The 18,055-nt window shown below is 53.0% G+C and overlaps 1 protein-coding gene across 1 annotated transcript in view; it reads left to right on the top strand.

Annotated features, from left to right (window-relative positions):
* The window catches only part of MED12L (mediator complex subunit 12L), a 131,274-nt gene that overhangs the window by 68,803 nt on the left and 44,416 nt on the right, over positions 1-18,055 (top strand). The window lies entirely within an intron of this gene.

Below are 18,055 nucleotides of genomic sequence, written 5' to 3'. Positions count from 1 at the left end.
TGGAAGAGACCTCCAAGGTCATCAAGTCCAACCGTCAACCTGACACCACCATGCTGCTAAACCATGTCCTGATCAAATTACTGAAGCCCTTTTGCAGATCTGAAGTTTTTTAGTGTGATTATCACTGTTATGAACTGCCTTGAATTGTCACAAGATGGCAGTAAAGCAAATCATTACGTTTTAAAGCTCCAGTATAAATTCTGTTTCTACTCTTTTAAGCCTTTTATTGGTTTGGCTTCTTACCTGGCATTGTTTGCTCTGGTAATAACTGGGGTCCGTGATGAGACTGTCTGGAGTATTTCAGATACTTTGTTTTCTCTCGGTCTGAGAAGCAGTAACCTATTGCTTTTTTGCCACTGTTTATAATTTGCAGCTCTCCTTTTTTTGCCCAGGAGGCAGTGAGATCAAACGAATATGTGACTATGAAAAGATGCGTATCTGTCTTATGCAAATCAGATGCTTATTTCCCTGCTTTTCAGAGTTCCTTTTAAGTCTGTAATTCCTGGTCCTAGTCCCTGGCAAGGTCCCTGCTCTCCAGCTCTTCAGGCACGTGCTCTCGCGGGTGCTCAGCCCAGAGAAGTCAGCGAAGCACCGGTTCTGTTGCCTGGATCCGAGGCCGTGCGAGCGCTGACCCCCGTGTTCCCGTGCTGTAACCCTGGGAAGCACTGCAGGGTTCGATGGAGCTGCGGATCAGATCTGTGCCAAATGGCCTTCTCATGTACTGTGGGTTACCCTGTGTGCCAAAGGGATTTGCTCTAAATCCTGACGAAAAGGGCCTGTCCCTTTTTCCACCTGGGCATCAGTCCTTTTAGGTGGATGTTGTCACTAAGAGACCGTAAAAATCTCACACCAGGTAACGTCTGTGAATGCCCCTTCATGTACAGACAGCCCCTGCGCTCTCTGAAGGTTCTGTCTCCTGTTTTACAGGATCTCTGCCTAAGCTGTGCTCTGGCCTCTCCCTCTAGCTTGCACTGTTTGCGTTCCCGTCCGCATCCCGTGCGTTACTGTTGGCAGGGACGGGCCATCCACAGCATCCTTAAGGCTCTCAAGCTCCAGTTCAGCGTGGATCAAAATCTGGTTCCCTTCCTCCTTGTGAGTAGTGTCTTGTTTCCTGGGTACTGTCACTGGGATCCTACGGGCTGTTAGTCTGAGTCTTGGGATTTAGCCTGTCGTTTTACGGCTGAAAACTTCCGCAGGGGATGGACCACGATCACTCGGCCAGAGCTGGCTAAGTGACTGCTGCCGAGGCTCTGCCTGGACAGGCGCGTTTCCCGCCACCCCGGAGCTGTGTTACAGTCCCCGTCTCCGAGGGGCTCGCCTCTGCCTCCGGGGGTCTGACGGTATCAGCACTGCTCCTGCGCTTGCCCTGCAGCTCCTCTGCTTGTCTGCCTGCAAAACCTGCGCTTGTGGGAGCAGCCGGGCTGCGGGGTTGTTGGACTCTGCTGTCCCTTCCAGGTGTGGCACGGGAAGGCGTGGCAGGGGTGACAGCAGCAGCAGCATCCCATCTCTACGCTTTTCCAGTCAGCACCGCGTACTTTTATCGAGCCCCGTACGGGCTTGCGGATGCCTGCCCAGCGCGCTGACCGTGGGGTCACTGCCGCGTCCGTCTCCCTGGCCAGTGAAGACGTGGCCGCGCTCTCATTGCCCAGGGAAATAGGGGTCACCTGGAGCCCATGCGGGAGCCTGCGCCTGGTTCCTGCGGAGCAACTAGGATCAGGCCTCTGAATTGATAGATACCTCTGTGTCATCTTATTCTGGAACAGGTTTTATGTTAAAACATGTTCCAGAAAAATCTCCACAAAGCCTGGGTTGGAAGAGGAAGGCAGCAAACTCCGTACAAATGTACGCGGTGACAGGTACCCTGCGTTAGCAGTGTTCTGTGCCCTGCCTTGCTGGCACAGCCCAGCTCAGCGGAGAGGCTTCGGAGCGTGGGGCGGAGGCGAGAGACAACGCCTGCTGACGGCTGCCCTAATTATCAGCTGCAGACTTTCCCTTGCGCTGCTGTAGCTTGAAGCTTTAAAGTCTTAAACAAACAGGTTTGTGCAGAGCAGCAGAGAGGTGCGGGCAGCTGGCCCCTGCTGCACAGAGCAGCGTGTCTGAGGAAATCCTGGGATGCGCGGAGGCGATCCTGCTTAGACTCGCCGGTCCAAAGGTGTTTCCGTAGTTCCCTATGTCAGTCTGTCAGGCTGAGCGGCACCTGGAGTAGTGTGGTGTCATGATTTACATGCTAGGGTGGGTGAGCAAGGCTCATCTGAGTCAAATCTGGTGTATCCCTGTACTCCAGAAGCTTCGTTTTTCCTGATAAGGACCGCTGTATGGCAGACTCCAGGAGTAGGAAGGAAGTTGCCACATGTGGGGAATTCACCCTTCTCCGTGTGTTCTCTTGGAGTGGGAGATGCACACTGCTTTCTCTTTAAAGAGTATTTTAAGAGATTTTTATAATTGTTCACTGACCGTGCACTCTGATAGTGGCTTTTTCACTTGTTTGAGTGTGGTCTTTCTGTGCTGGGCAAGGTTGGTTTTGCACTCCTTGTCCAGTTCTCCTGACGCTTTCCTTCTCACCAGTGTCATCCTGACCAGCTGGCTTGTTCTTCCGTATAAATATATTCTGCCTGCATGCTTTTGAAGATGCACTAGAAGCTGCTCCTTTATGCAGGTAGCTTTTAAAACCAGAATACTTTTTACTTCTTGCAGTTTGTGCACTTGGTCTGTTGTTGGCTTTTTGCTGTTGCTCCCCTAAAGGCTGTCAGCCGCATTAAACCTAAGTTAAGTACCTGCTGTTTCACAGGTGAGGCAATCCTTTACTGCGAGTGTTGACAGACTGGTTTATATGCATGACTGCTACAACTTCACATGAGAAATTAAATAATAGGCTGCATGGCAGACCTCAGTGTCATACGGGCAGGGAATGACTGTATAGTTTTTCTAGTGACTAAGCCTTTAAGTTGCCTCACTGTTTAAAGAAATTGTGTATCCTCAAATCTGATTGTTCTTTTTTCATCTTATTTACAACTTTTTAAAAATTAGAAAATTCTCTTTGTGAACTAGACTAGATATTCTGGGTCGTAGGGCTGCAGAGTGTGAAGTCATTTTTTGATGTGTGGCTTCTTGCCAGTGAACCTGCCTTCATCACCATAAAGTTCGGTAAACGACAGTTAATGTGAACGGTAGAGATGTGAGACAGTTTATTAGATTTGCTGCTGGCTGGCTGCAGTTATGTTCTGTTCTGTTGCCCGTCGGAACCAATTCACTGAGTTAACTGTAAAGATTTAGGGGAAAAAAGCATCAGTGCAGGCTGCGGGGTGAGCCTATGTGAGCATAAAGCTTCTGCAAGTAGCCAAGTGGTGCGTCCCTGCTCTCGGCTTTATTTCCGTCCGCTCCTATGCGGATCACCTGAGCAAGCCTGAATGTTCTGGTTTTCCCTGCTTGCACCAGTTCATTGTCCTTAGTCCCTTTCCCTGTTCCCTGAAAGAGAGCCCAGTCCCGATACGGGGACACTGCCGCCTTCCCCTCCTCGGAGGCCTCTGTTACCAGAAGTCCGACTCCTTTTGGTGCGGGTGTATGTTAATGTGCTGCTAATGCAGGGTGGAATAACTTGCTGTTCCTGTTGGAATTGGTACCTACAGCGAGTGAGTATGCGCCTCTTACTCTGTTGCTTTGCACACTTTCTTATTTGTTGCATTTTTCTAGCTCTACACCCCCGTCCTTGGAACTGTGCTTCCGTGCCTGTTGTGCCAAGAGATGCCTAGTTCCCTGAAACCAGTAACGCTGCCATGCCTAACCGACTCACGGAGAGGCTGACAGTCACAGAGAGGCTGAAAAATAAGAACCAGGATATAACTGTCTCCAGCTGCGGCTTACGGTTCTCATCTGTTCAGTCGCATCCAGAAACAGGAACCACTGCCTCTGCTCAGAAGGCTTCTTGTTTGCCCCAGTATCTACTACAAAACCCCCTTCTTGGTTTTCAGGTTCCTCCTTGAACTTCCCTCTCGATTCCAGCCCAACTTTTCTCTCACGTGTCTCTGAACAGCACGGCGTCCTGGCCGCGGGCAAGCCACCGTGCAACCTGCTTCCATCTGCCTTCGGCTGGTGTCTCCAGGACCCCATCCCGTCCCTGCCCCATCCCGTCTGTTGGTGGTCAGCAGGGGCCCATGAAGGCACGGCTAGGGAGAGAACCTCCCCGTGGAAGCTTCTGCTGAACGCCTGTGTCGGGACGCTTGTGGGAGCAGTCCCTCCACATCCGCACTGAGATGCGCTGCTAACGGGGGCTTCCTTCCCCACGCTTGTTTTGCCCGGGAGGTGTCTCCAGGAAACAACACCTGTGTGCCATTTCAGAGCTTCCCGCGCGCAGCCACGCGCTGAAATCTGGGGTTTGGCCTTTCGCAGCTTTGGATATGGCGCTAAAGGTACCACGCGTGTTTCCAGTGCCTGCGCTAGATCCACCGTGCGTCTGAGTAACCGGCGAAACGTGCGCGTTTACCCTTCCTGCGTCCGTCTCGGCCCGCGCTTTGCTGTGGTTGCTCCCTGAAATCTCGCCTTCGCTTTGCGCCTGTAGCTCAGTTGTTTTGCAGCTGCAGGAGAGCCCGACCTGGGTGCAGCAGAATGCTGCCGTCAGCATTAAGCAATACTGGTTAATAGGCAAAATTCCTAGTTTGGGGGGAATATGCCCTTAGAATAACATGATTTCCTCACTTAAAAATACTTGGACATATCTAATTTTCTGAAGGTCACTTTTGGGATATTTTGTCCAGAAGTAATCATTAATTTTTGTTCTCATTTCAGGTGAATGACTGTGAACCCTTGTTTTCCCCTGTGTGGGATAGCTCTGACGTGAGGCCTTTTTGGGGTGCTGCCCGAACTATTGGATTCTTTCTTGTAGCTGTCTTTGAACTGTTCCTCATTAAGAGTCCCTGGACTCATATTACTTACTTTGAATCAGATTTTCTGCGCAAAGGCTACAAAATCTAGTAAATGTTCTTATTCGTTACTCTAAGAGTCTTTATTTTTTGAACTTCTTTGCAGAACCTAAAGATGCATGAATTTTCTTTCCTCTTGAATATGCATCGTAGTTCCTAAGTGATGGTGAAAAAATGCTTTGTAGTCCTGTGTTGCATTCACGCCACGCGTGTGCATTTTCCATGACCCAAAGCAGGCGCTGGGGCCAGGTGTGTATTGCGGGGCCCGGCCGTGCGCCCGGCGCTTCGCTCTGCGCAGGCTGGCCACAGCAGCTGGCTGCACGCAGGCCGGTCTTCTCCGTGGCAGCGGCCAGGACTCCGCCTGCCGACCCTGAAGCGGTGTGGTCTGGGGTGCAGTGCCGAAGGACATCTGCCTGAGGCTGCAGTCGCTGTGACACGAAGAGCTCAGAGAACTGCCAGCAGGAACGGTGTCCCGTTGGGCAGCAGGTGAATGGCCGTCAGTGGTGGAAGAGGAGCTTGTGCTGCAATAGCTTGCTTTTTTGGTTTCTTTTTTTTTTTTTTTTTTAAAGCACAATGCAATGGTTGGCAGAGTCGGGATAATTAATGTTTTCTCGGTCTGGCAGCCTCTAATTAGACAGGAGGAAAGGATTAGCTCTGGAATGTTTCCTTTGCCCCTTTCTGGAAGGTGCTGCTGATGGGTGTTCCTGGCTGCACAAAACCCACTGATAGAGGAACTCTGTTGTAGCCCTGTGGAGCTGCTTGCTTTGAACCCCCATCAAGAATATGCCATGCAAGATGCAGCTTCCACGCGCTGCGCTCTCAGGCGAGTTAGGTGTCGGCGGCAGTCCTGGAGGTCTGAGCACTGTGGTCCTGGCCTCTCCCCTGGCTCCGCCGGTCCACCGCCCACTCCCTGCTCTCCAGGTGGCCTCCACCAAGCCTTTCAGCTCCGTCCTGCCATCGTCTTGGCAGCTGCTCACCGGCTCCAGCTCCCCGCTCAGAGCAGCCTTGGCTGCGGCTGGCTGACTGGGACCGTGTCCACTCAGGCGGTGAGTATCTCCTGGGATGGAGACTCCATGGCCTCTCTGGGAAACCTGCTCCAGGGCTTGAACACCCTCACAGTAATTTGAAAAAACAAAACAAAACAAAAACCCGAAAAACCCAAAACCACTGCCACCAACAAAAATCCCCGTGTTCAGCTGCAGCCTCCTGTGTGTCCGTTTGCGCACTGCCTCCTGTCCTGGCACGGGGCACCACTGGCGGCGGCCTGGCTCCCTCCTCTTTGCACCCCCCTTCGGGTGCTTGTACCCGTTGAGAAGATCCTCCCGAGCCGCCTCTTTTCCAGGCTGAACAGTCCCAGACCCCTCCGTCTCCCTGCACGCCGCGTGGCCGGGCAGTGCGGGGCCGGGGGGAAGGATGCCTTCCCTGCCCTGCTGGCACTGTTTTGCCGAGCGCAGCCTGGGAGGCTGCTGGCTGACGTCCGGGGTGTCCGCCAGGCCCTTCCCTGTGGAGCTGCTCTCCAGCTGGTGCCCTGGCCTGTCCTGGTGCGGGGCTGTTCCGCACCGGGGCGGGGCTTTGCCCTTCTCCCTGCTGAGCTCTGTGAGGTTCTGTCGGCCGTTTCTCCAGCCTCTCGAGGTCCCCCCGGGTGGCAGCCCGTACCCTGGGGTATCAGCCCCTCCTCCCAGTTTGGTCTTGTTTGCACACCTTGTCCCGTTCCGTCCCACTGGCTTACAGTGCTGCTGCTGCGGGGAAGATGCAGGTTTGATCTCTCACCAGGTCACATTTCTAGTGTTCCCTTCCGAGGGGCAGGCCAGAAGCAGGTTCCCATTTATGTGTATTTCTCCAGAATAACTTCAACCTTTCCCTCTTTTAATCTCTTCACAAGCTTCTCTCCCCGCCTTTCCATTCCTTGGGTTCTGCTTGTGTTCTCGTGGGCTCTGTTCCTGGCACGACGGGCAGCGTGGAAACCTTGGTCGGATAGTCACCCTTCAGGTCCACGGGCTGTTCCTTGTCCAGTGTGCTTCATTATCCCGAAGTCACGGTCCTTTAAATTCTATAAACACAACAGTCTGGGCAAAAGGCAAAAACTGGTTATTCATTTTCAGCATGCGGTGCTTGCGTGGTCTTGAGCTCCTTCCAGAGGAGCTGGCTTCTGCTCCGGCAGCCGGCTGCTGCACCGAGTGCTGCGCAGAGCGCGGGGCCGCGCAGGCGCTCCCCGCTCCGCTCTGCGGCGCAGCGACCCGAGAGGCCTCCGCTCTGCAGCGCCTGCGAGGCAAGGCTCTCCCGGGCGGCAGGCTGGGCTTGTTGGGGCTTCTTGCTGAAAATACTTGGGTTTAGGTTTGATTACTGGTATTTTGCAATGAAAAAGGTTAAGTTAATAAGCTCATAATTAAACTTTAAAAACAGTCGAGGTGTTGTCTGGGTCACAAAGGAAAAAAATGAAGGCGTGTGACCGCGCTACACCTTCATCCGTTGTAGCTCTGGCTGTTGTGCCTCTGTCACGTCTCTCAGATGCTGCGGGGGGACTGTGAAGAAATATCTCGAGGGGAAAAAACATTATTACTGGTACCTGCACGTAGACACTGCCATCGAAGCTTTTAAATAATTCGTCTTGCCTTTAGGTGTTTTACTTTGCATTAAAACAACTTGTATTGATTTTTGTAATCTGCAGTTCTAGTTCACGATGCAAAAGGACAAAAATACCCTCATCCGCTGTTGTCAGCAGGGGTTTTTGTGCTCCAGTACTGCTGTGACACAATTTACCGTGTTAGCTGCTTGCAGCAACACCACTGTTTCACAGAGGAAGGAACAGGACACGGGGATTTTTGGGGTATGACTGGGAGAAGTTCAGCCCGGTGCAACCCCGGCTTTTCACGAGCAGCCTGGAGAGTTCCCACTCCGCTGTTTTCAGAACCGGGCGGACGGCACATCCTGGGCCGGTTTCAGGGCGCCGGCTGCCGAGAGCTGCTGCTCTTCCTCTGGCCCAGCTGTTTCCAGCTCTTGGCTGTTCCTTGTGCGGTGGCAGAAGCTGCCGCTGCGGTGAGGGTGATACAAGCCCGGTTTATAACAGCTCATCATCAGTTGGCGCTTTGATATATCACTGACATTTTCCTGAGGAAATGCAAGAGGTAGTGGTTATTGTTGTGTCTGATGTGAGGTTCAGCGTTGATTGGATGTGGAAACCTACTTTTGATAATTGATGATGCGATTTCACTTTTTTCCTTTATTTATTTGTTAAGGCAGTATGGTAACTTTTTACGTGAGAAGGGTTAAGATGGCTGAAACATAGGAATGAGTATCTCTGACTTCCTCCAGTGCTTTCTTGGCAGCCCTTGGGGTAGCGTCTCCTGCAGCCTGGTTTCTGCGGAGCCCGGATAGCTGGCGGCAGTGCGGTGGGTCTGTAGCTCTTGGTTTGTCAGGGGCACTTTCACTTAGCTCTCAACGTGTGGGAAGTATTTCAAGTTTAATGCTGCATTCTCACGGCAGATGTTCTGAGCTTTCCCTAGCGCTGACCTGGTGGAACAGGAGGTCCTTCTGGACTCTGCTGTGCGAAGGTGAGCAGGGGGCTTGCCATGAAAGGGGAGAAGCAGCTTCCCCCTCCTCTTGTTCCTGGGTGTATTCACCTGGGGCTGTGTGCAGCGAGCCGGGTAGGCTTCCCGGCTGGGAAGGAGCAGCTGGCCTCTGAAGGGTGCTTCTGTCTCAGCCAAACTCCAGCTGTGCCTTGCTCCTTCCCGCTGCTCCTTCCGTCTGGCCGCCCGGCCCAGACATCTTCGCGGCTCGGCCGTGCTGCCGGGATCTGCGCCGCCATGCTGCTCCCAACGCCCCAGCACCCGCGAGCTCTGGTGCTCCAGCACCCGGCGCAGGCGCATGCTAGCGCACGGCGGGGCGCGGGTGCTGGGTGAGCTGGTCTCCCCGCTCCCTCCCTGCCCCGAGGGGGCCCCGGCAGCCAGGGAGGGGAGCGGAGGGTGAGACAGCAGGGCTGAGCTGGGAAAGGCAGCTCTCCGCGGCGAGGGAGGAGGAACCACGGCTGGGGCTGCTGGAAATTTGCTGCATTTTTCTCACACACCCCTAACACAAACAAATGCTTTCTGTTTCCGAGGGCCCTGCACGCCCTTCGGCCTCTCTCCCTCCTCTGCTCCTCTGCTCTCCCGTTCCTGCGGCAAGAGCTGGCCTGTGTCCTCCGTGCTGGGGCTGTCCCCAGGCGCTGCCCGCTCCCCGTGGAGCGGGGAGGGAGGAGAAGGTCGCTGATGGCCAAGAGCTGGCTGCCCACCAAAGAGTACGGTGCCCACCGGAGCGGGCTCGGAGCCAGAGATGTCCCGGCACCTGTGGTGCAGTCCGGGGCCTGTGCTGCTGGGAGGGGATCCGAGACATCGCCTGAGTGCTGGCCTGAGTTTCACGGTTTCCCTTTTTAAAGGAAGATTGCAGAATCTTCTTTAAAAAGATGGAGAAAGTGTGAAACACTACCAGTTCCCAGACCAAGCATACCCAACGAGAAGGCAGATGTCTGCAGTCCCTGTAGTGCACAAACGGCGTCACTTCTTAACGTACAAAAACTTTGATTTCACTGCTACTTCCCGTTCTTCCTAACTAAGATGAACCTTCTCAATCTAAAATACTCCTTAAATGACATCACTTTTTGAAAGTACCTTATATGTTTCCCAAACTTTGAGCCTAATCAGGTGTATAGTGTGTAAGTTGCTTCTTCGGAGCTATGTGGTTTTTCCAGTGAGGCTGACAAGTTTTAACATGATCCGAGTGAAGTATGAAGGAAGAGCACCTTTATTCTGCGTAATATAATTAAGAGGATTCAAGTGTGCTCTCCTTCACTGAAAGAGGTGAAAAGGAATACAGGTACAAACCTTTTATAGCAAATTCAGGAGTTACAGGCACTGAATCTTACTTGGTACGAATTAAGCTCCGTCAGGAAGTCAGTTATTGAAGCCGTGAGCCCTCCTGCTCTTCAATTCATGTCTTACAAGGAATGATAGTAGAAAACCATTTTTTTTTTTTACGACTGGGAAAAAGATAAGGACTAACATTTAATGTTGGATGAATAGAAGGTTAGCAAAGTCTTGCTATTTCAAGAACTTTTCACATTTTCAGTTGATCTGATGCTCGATTTATGCCTCCAAGTCTGGTTTTCAGCAACTGTATCTTAATTCCTGTCTTCTTTTTACTTGAGGGCGATTAAGATTAAGAAGATTCACAGAACAACTTATCAAATGCTTTTCAGATGCTCAAAGATCACTTACCTGTCACCATCGTCGCCTTCCGCTTGTCTCTGAGCTGCATCTCGATAGTCCCTTAGACTCCTGCAGAAGGCATCCTGGAACTACAGCAGGCACAAGAGCGTTTCTGGCGATAAGGCGGTTCCATAAACCATGTCTGGAAGTAAACTTTTTTGCTTCTGATGGCTTTTTTTGCGATACTTGATCAGAGAGTTAAAATTCCCCTGGCCAGGAGCAACTGGAGCGACTGGCTTTCTCATTCCTGGGAATGACTCACATGCCAGGGTAGGCGAGCGGCGCGCTCCCGCTCACTTCCTGGCTCCGGAGCGGGCGCCCGGGACGCAGACAGTGATTCACCTGAGAGCTGGGTTAGTGCCTGTCGCAGGCTGCAGCCTCCCTGCAGGGAGACGTTGCGAGCAGTCTGAAATCGTGTGTTACGCCGGCCTGTGCAGCCGTGCCTGCATCTCGGTTTTGTCTGCGGGGTGAATGCGAATTTAATGTGATTCTGAAAAATCTTGGGCTGGATAGATGCAAATGTCTGCTAATTGAGATTATAACGTCAGTTATTAACTTGGCTGTATTTAGACATCTGAAATGTGCATTCAACAGATCCTCTCCTCTAAATAGCGTGTTGGATGAAAGTGAAGTATTAAGTCTGTAACTAAATATTTTACCTGAAATGACTGGACTGTGTGCTTACGGCATGCTTTCACTGTTGTGGTGTCCTTTAAGGCTCCGACTGTGAGCCCTGCGTCTCTTGCAGTCCTGCTATCAGTGGTCCTGGGGGTGCAGACGTTTAGAGTGAGATAGTTCAGTGCCTTGCAAGCGTCGAAATTATCGTGGCAGTAGTTATACTAGGGCAGAACTTTGCTTCCTGTTGGTAGAGGATGAAGTGGTTAATGTCGTATTTCTGCTGCCGTCTTAAAAACAAAGCAAGTGTATATGTCCCTCATTAACTCTTCAGGAGAAAAGAAAAATAATCTTAATGCTACAGGAGCAATGGCTGCCAGGTCACTGTTCCCACACTGCTCTGTCTATTCTGCCTGGACTTCTCCATACACAATTTTTTCTTTTTTCCTCAAAGATCTGAGGGACTGACTCTGCAGCCCCCTGTTCTGAGACTGATAGCCTTCTGCAGAGGTGCCCCTGACGGCCGCGAGGAGCCCCGCGAGGAGCTGGAGCTGGAGCTGGGGCAGGGGCAGGGCCGGCCAGCTGCCCTCCCCGTGCTGGTGAACAGCTTCCCCGGCCCTGTGCGCAGAGGGGCCCTGCCCTCATTTCCACATCTCTGCGGTGGGCAGACGTAAACTGCCCGCTTGCCTCGGGACCTCTGCCTTCAGTCGGGCACAGTCCCTGACTGTAGGAGGCTTCTGACGCGGCTCGTCTCTGGAGGCCAGCTTTCGCAAGGCAAAACAAATAGTGCAGATGAAGCCGGCAGGAACGCGTGTTGCACTTCTGCCATGTTTTTAGCTTTATTACCACCAGCTGCAAAACTGATCTTGGGAGCTGGATGCCTTGACGTTAAGTGATGGTCCCTGTTGCGTGCACGTGGTGGAGTGCACGCATCGCATCACCTGAGGATGCAGAAGGATTTTTCTGCGGCTAGTGGGAGGAGAGCTGATGACCTCTCTCAGACCTCACACATGGCTGCACGGGACAGCGCATGCTAGCCTCTGTTTCACCTTCGTGCGACTGTCCCTTGTGCTCCAGTGTTCAGCAGCTGCTTGTGTTTGGTTCCCCTCTCAACTGCTTGTCCTGTTCCTAGACTGACGGTGCCTTCTGGTTTTCCTCCCACTCTTTGGTTCACCTCCTCAGCTGCTTTCAGTCCTTTTCCCCCCTAACGTTACTTGTGGTGACCCGGTTCTCTCTTCTCAGTGGAGCCTGTGTAGGGCAGGAGCGCGTGCCTGGCTGATGGCCTTGCAGGGTGCTCCTCCAAGCTGAGAAGTTATCCCCTGGAGATGGCAGCGGGAGCCTGCCTGGGACACAGCGGTAGGTGCTGTCGTCCGTACAGCTCGGGTGCGGTACAGCTCGCCGCATAGCCAGGCAACCAGCTCGGTTTCCTAGTGTTAAATCTCTTCTGAGATGTTTCACTCCTGTCTCTGTAAATCCCTCTCTGCTCTCCGTTCGGTGGAGACCTTGTTCTTCCTCCTACAAGGAGGAGCGTAGAAGTCTGCCTGACTGTCCGGCCCTTCCTCCTGTGGCTGTGCTGTAGCTGGGAGGCTGCGGAGCTGGATGGGCCTCGGACGTGGAGCTCTTCGGTTGGCTTTCAGAGCGGTCTGGTTTACCTGAGGACGGGGTGCTGTGCAAATTCTGTGCTGATTTTGGGGTTGGCCTCATCTCCTTCCTTTTGAGATGTTGGTGGATTTCATTTAAATCTCTTCCTTTGTTTCTTTGCCCTTTGGGGGATTTCTCAGGTCTCTCCCCCAGTACCAGATGTTTGGTGCTGGAGTCAGACCTGATTATACTCAGCTTTGCATCTTACCTTAGCACCGCTTTTTCACCGCTGTGGTCTCCTCCCCAGTTGTCACTGGTAAACCAGCCGTTGACCAGAGAGTCTCTTCTTTGGCTCTGTTGCCACGGAGACCTGTCAGCGCCTGTGTTAGAGCTCTGAGTTTAGCCCTGACAAGGTGACTTCTTGGTCTTTTCCCGCTGGTGAGGCCTGATTGTGCGAAGGACTCCTCTACTAGGTGTAGCTGAGTAGTGTCATGGTCCACTCTGCACACAGATTATCTTCACCACATGTCTCAGGCCAGTTTCCCATTTGATGCTGTTTGGTTCGCCCCTCAGGTACTGCATCCTTTCGAGGAGCCGCTTAGAGATCAGGCTGGCTTGTAAATGCCGTGCTGCCGGCAGGGCCGTGGGCCCTGGAGATGAGTGGTGCTGGCAGGGTTCACAGTCCTGGTGCTGTCGAGCTGTGTCCTGTCTCTGGATGACTCTTCGTGAGGGAAGGTTGAGTGAAGCTGGGTTCTCGTGCTGGCTTTTCGAAAATTGGCTGGGATCAGACTTCAAAATTCCCATCTTTCAGAAACCTGACTCTCAAGAGCTGGTGTCCTCCAGATACCGTGGTGGACACCTGTCTGTTGTAGGCCACGTAGGAAGCCGTTAGGTTTTCTGAAGAGAAGCCCTCTATTTGATGTTTCTAGGGAACGTTGCAGAAGTTGCAGGAGAAATCCCCCTCTCTCTTGCGTTGAGATATCTCATAGTAGATGATCCTTCTCTGGGATGTCTGGACAGCCCAAAATTCCAGAGCCAGAGGTCCTTAGAGGAGCAGGGGCTTCACAGCTTGGGCACTGCGCAAAGCATTCACGCTGTGTTGGTCTTACTTCCAGTGTTTCTGGACACAGACCACCTGACATCATCCCCCTCGGGCGCGGGAGCCATCAGCTCCCGTCTCTGTTCTGAGGAACAGCAGACGCCTGGGACCAGCGCCTTGGGAACCTGGACGTCCGAGTGCTGTAGCTGAGGGCCGGAAGCGGGTTTGCAGATGGGTCATAAGCGGCATATTTACACACTTGACTTGTGTTTTGCACAAAACATTGTACTCCCAAGCCAGTCCCTGGTGCAGGACACGGTTCCAGCCCCGGCGCGGTGCTGGTAGATGTGTCCGCTCCTGTGGTCTCAGTCCTGTGGGCTTTGGTCGAGGCACGGCACGACAGCGCCTTACAGTTTGATTTGCACTGCTGTTCTTCAGGCACGTCTAGTGCTGGTGTTGTCTGGGGCTGGGGTCTGAGAAACGGTGCTGCAGGTCATGTCGTGGGGAGAAGGGAAGAAATTAGAAGTGAAAACTGGAATGTTTAAAAAATAGAATTTAATTTCTTACAGAGACCCAAGCGTTTAGTTGTTGGTACTCTGTGGAGTACACACATCAAAGTGTGTGTGTGTTAAGAGCGGTCAAATAATAAATGGATTCATAAAACCTACAGGAGAATGGGGTTTTTGTTTGTTTTTTGAATGTGGTACAATGGCACATTGACTTTCCTTAAAAATCTCTGTATTTTGGTGTATCGGCAAGGTTAGTGGGTCAGGAAGCGCTGTCAGAGCATCCCCTAGCAGGCTTGGGACGCAGCCGTGTTGTTCGGCTGTTCGCAGGCTGGAGCAGGTCAGGACTCGCCGCCGCATGAAAAGGAAAGGCTGCGGAGCATGTCGTAAAAACAGCGTGAAAGGAATACGAAGCTCTGATGTAAAGAAAAGCTGAACGCTAACCTATAACTTCGCTATTGTTCGCATTATTTAAGGGCTGGATGTCCCTTTTTGTGTTCTGGTGATTAGAGAGCAAGACTCAGATTTCATAAGGGCCTGAACAACGTTATTACAACAATTATGGCGTTGCTTCATTCTAGAACTGCTTTACTGTCGTGTTTAGCAATACCAAGTACAGGGTTATTTTTAAAGCAGATTAGCCACCTGGATAATACCTGAGATTGCCTTTTGCTTTTTTTTTAAACATAGAAAAGTGGTAGGACGGTCAGAGCTTGCGACACCGGGATGATTCCTGCAGCGTCACACCTTTGGATGTGCAGGACGGAGGTGCTCGTCAGTGGAAGTGTCTTGGAAGCGGTTGGCATTTCCCTTTCCTGAGGTCGTTTGCTTCTACCATGGTTTTGATGGCTGTCGCTAAAAGGGAAAGAGGGAGGAGAGGAGCTGATTAAGAACTGACTTTTAAGAAGCTCCTTTCTTTCCCCTCTGCCCTCGGGTCCCTCACGCTGTGTGGGTCGGTGAGCTGAAGCTGCACGCCGTGGCTGGCTGGTCCGTCGCTGGCTGGGTCGAGGAGAAGCAAAGGGCTCTCCAGCAGCTCCTGAGGCACGGGTGCCAGTCCCAGCCTTTCCCAGTTCAGCTGGGAGGAAAATCAAATTTGGAAAAACGGTGAATGTTGTGTTGAGTATTCTGGTAGACTTTACTGGATTACATGAATTCCTTGACTGCACTGAAATCCGGAGAGCCCAGAAAAGCAGCTTTCTGTGGTGTGCTGCAGGTACTCTCTACCTGCGGTCTGGGCTGAGGGCTTCCTCATCCCTCAGGGAGTTCTGCTCTCAAAACATGTCTCCATTTTCCTCAGGTGTTAAATATAAAATACCGCTTTGGTTATTTTTTTGAGCCTTAAAAAGCAAGGACATAAACTTTGAGGCATTTCAACTGTTAAAATTCTTACTTCCATCTGGAGGCAGGGACGTAAAAACTTGCAGAAAAAAAGTGCCAATTCCCAAACGTTAGAATTCAGGGGACTTTTTTTCTGCCAGTGGATCAACCAGATGTCCTGTCCTTGCGATTCTCTGCTATGGAGTTTGGTAACCCTGGCTCCCTTTTACCTGCCTGAGAAGCAGCAGCTGAAAAACAGGTGATTAAGCCTCCTCTGAGCCTTTGGCACAGCCCTTATTTAAGGAGCAGCTCAGCCCATTTTGTGGTTACACCCACCCTTGCACACCGGCTCCTGGTGCCTGACGGTGTCTGCTGCCGGTACGTGTTTGTGCAAGGGTCCAGCGAGCAGTGGAAATGAGAACGTTAAAAACACGTCCACAGGGGAATAAGTGTTCTGTTCTTCAGTGTTTTCGCAGTTTGTCATTGCCATATTACTCATTTTGTGTTTCTGTCTTTGTAATAACCACAAAATGGGCCGGAGTTCCACTTCTGAGTCCAGAGTTGGCTGAGAGCGCTGAGCACCTCCGTGTGAGCTGCACTGGTGCGACTTGCTTGCAACAGGGAGGACCCAGCTGCAGGGTTTCACGCTGAACTCCTCCGCAATGCACCCAGAGCTCAGGAGCACGCATTTCCCTGGGCGCCGGCCCGGTGGGAGCCCGCAGCTGGTGTGCGCACCATGGTCCCGCAGCTGGTGTGCGCACCATGGTCCCGCAGCTGGTGTGCGCACCATGGTCCCGCAGCTGGTGTGCGCACCATGGTCCCGCAGCTGGTGTGCGCACCATGGTCCCGCAGCTGGTGTGCGCACCATGGTCCCGCAGCTGGTGTATGTGCCATGAGCCCACAGCTGGTGTGCGCACCATGGTCCCACAGCTGGTGTGCGCGCCGTGGTCCCACAGCTGGTGTGTGCACCATGGTCCCACAGCTGGCGTGCGCACCATGGTCCCACAGCTGGCGTGCGCGCTGTGATCCCGCAGCTGGTGTGTGCACCATGGTTCCACAGCTGGCGTGCGCACCATGGTCCCACAGCTGGTGTGCGCGCTGTGATCCCGCAGCTGGTGTGTGCACCATGGTCCCACAGCTGGCGTGCGCGCTGTGATCCCGCAGCTGGTGTATGTGCCATGAGCCCGCAGCTGGTGTGCGCGCCGTGATCCCACAGCTGGTGTGTGCGCCGTGAGCCCGCAGCTGGTGTGCGCACCGTCTGCTCCTGGTGCCGGCTCTGGTTGCGGGGTGAACTGCTCTGCCGCGTCAGCAGCGTGGAGAGACCTTTCCAGAGTGCCCGTGCTTTCTTTGCTAAAGTGGGGACTATCTTAGCAGCTAGGAATTTAGAATCTGTACTTTTCCTGAAGTAGCTATGTTAATCCTGTTAAACACTCTGTGTGTGGGGAGAGAGGGATTAATTCCTGTGTAGCATTTAATCCTGAGAGGAAGGCGCTGTGGAGAAAATGCAGATTTACAGAACGTTCGCAGGCGGCTGGAAGCTGGCTGGGGATTGTTCTGTTTCCAGGTATGAAAGGACATTACGCTTAGGGAAAGTACGTGACCTGCCTGGTGAAGGTACAGTGAGCTGAGATTGCTAAATAAAACACACATCTACCTGTGCCGTGGGCCTGGGGAATCCCAACGGCAGATGGAATTAGTGCACAGTAACCTAAAAACAGCTTTGGAAAAACCGGGCTGTATGGAGCAACCGGCGGGATCGTGTTGGGCCGCTCTAAGTGTTTAGTTTCTAAAGATAGCAATCAAGCGGTGATCAAAGCCTCTGGCACATGTGAGCAGGCACACGGCTAGCGGGAGAGCCTGAGAACAGCGAGGGTTGTTCCTGAGGGACATGCCTTCTCTCAGCGGGATGCTGGGGACGCTCGCGCTTCAGCCCCGCGGTGTCACGGAGCAGCAGAGGAGCATCCAGGCGTGGTGATGGGAATCATAGCGGCGGTGCGGCTGGCGGCAGGGAGCAAGCTGTAGTGCTTTCCCTGAGGGCCCTCCTGGAGTGCCGTCCCACCGGCGCAGGCCATGCGCGGCAGGCCTCGGGGTGGCGGGGGCGAGGGCAGCAGGAACGCGGCGTCTGAGGAGCGAGGGCGCATTGCCAAAGGCTACGGTAAGTTTAACGGGTTTTTTTGATACGTGTTGTAGGGTTGGAGTCAATAAATGGTTGGTATTTCTTTCAGGTCTTAAAATGGTGAAATATATTCCAGGGTTTGGGTTAGAAAGCAGTTTCTCTGGAGGCACGGTTCGTTTGGGCTTCCCTGTGGGGCAGCAAAAGCAGAGCTGTGCGGGCGGTGCGGTGAGCTGGGCGGGGAGCGCTTTGCTGGACTGGGAGGATGGGATGGCGTTGCTTGCTGCCGTCTCTTTGCCTGTTGTGGGGACCGGGAAGGGTGAGCGTGCCGCCAAGGGCACGTTTCTGGCCGTTCTGCTCTGGTGAGGGCTAGGGTAGGCGTGCGTGCCGCGCGGCTCGGGGGTGCCCTTTGCAGGCGCTTCCGCTGGCCTGGAGGAGGAGTGTGCTCCGGGGGGACTCGGGGCATTGCCGGCTGCGTCCTGCACCGACGTCCCCGCCCGGAGCAGAGAGGGGGAGTGGTGAAATGGTGTAGGTGGCAAGCTGCTTAAGCATTAATAAGTAAGTTTTTTTGTTTAAAGTGGGTAGAATTATTCTGTAGCTCGTTCTTAAGTTATATGAAAGTGTATGAATCCGGAGGCTACAGTTTGCCTGTATCCTGTGAGGTGAACGTGATTTAGCGACCAAATCAGAAACCCCCCGTTCTCATTAGCTTTGCAGAGCCAGCGCAG

Source organism: Chlamydotis macqueenii, chromosome 9 (assembly GCF_036417535.1).
Source record: "Chlamydotis macqueenii isolate bChlMac1 chromosome 9, bChlMac1.mat, whole genome shotgun sequence".
Lineage (NCBI taxonomy): Eukaryota > Metazoa > Chordata > Aves > Otidiformes > Otididae > Chlamydotis > Chlamydotis macqueenii.
The sequence above is the reverse complement of the archived record's forward strand: the minus strand, read 5'-3'. Positions and strand labels throughout refer to the sequence as shown.